Source organism: Cucurbita pepo, unplaced genomic scaffold (genome assembly GCF_002806865.2).
Source record: "Cucurbita pepo subsp. pepo cultivar mu-cu-16 unplaced genomic scaffold, ASM280686v2 Cp4.1_scaffold006238, whole genome shotgun sequence".
In the NCBI taxonomy this organism is placed as follows: domain Eukaryota; kingdom Viridiplantae; phylum Streptophyta; class Magnoliopsida; order Cucurbitales; family Cucurbitaceae; genus Cucurbita; species Cucurbita pepo.
Window position 1 is genome coordinate 1 of NW_019652193.1, and position 606 is coordinate 606.

The window sequence follows — 606 nt, forward strand, 5'->3', positions numbered from 1 at the left end:
ATGGTTAGGTGAATTGCTGCTGGTTACATTATATCCCTGTTTTCGTGGACCCCGTTGTATGTGGAGCCAAGTTAGTGAATATTTGAGACATGCTCATGTGTGCAATTTTTCAACATCTCTTGTCGACAAATACTGCATCAATGATGTTACTTGACGATGCAGGGTCGGACGTGATTGAACGGTAAGCCATCGTTCGTGCTAGGGAGTGTACCATGAGTGCAGGAAGATGAGTTTTCATCCATTGATGCAGCAAAGATAGATTATACATCAATTCCCAGCTTCAACTCAAAGCCAAAGTGACAAAGCAAACCACCATCTCTTTCAACGACTGCCCCACTCCAACATAAAAGAAAAACAGAATAAGAATCTGTTGAAATGCCATTTTCACTATTCAATGATTTGGTGAGTTTGGGTAGGTGCCTTAAATACGAAACAAAATGGCCTATTTTGATCGATCAAATGTATGATATTGTCCATTTTGAGTGTCAGCCGATGCAGCTTTATTCTTGGAACCCGACACGTTTATCATGTCATTGGGTTAGTTTAATGCAAACGACTTTGCTTGGAAGTATAGACTTAACTTTTTTTTTTTTTTTTTTTTTTTTT

General features: G+C 38.6%; 1 long non-coding RNA gene across 1 annotated transcript; it reads left to right on the forward strand.

The window, feature by feature from the left end:
• Position 1: 1 nt before the first annotated feature.
• LOC111787160 lies at positions 2-588 on the forward strand. The gene is made up of 2 exons (XR_002813907.1): positions 2-70; positions 163-588. It is a non-coding gene; the product is annotated as an uncharacterized LOC111787160 (long non-coding RNA).
• Positions 589-606: the final 18 nt, after the last annotated feature.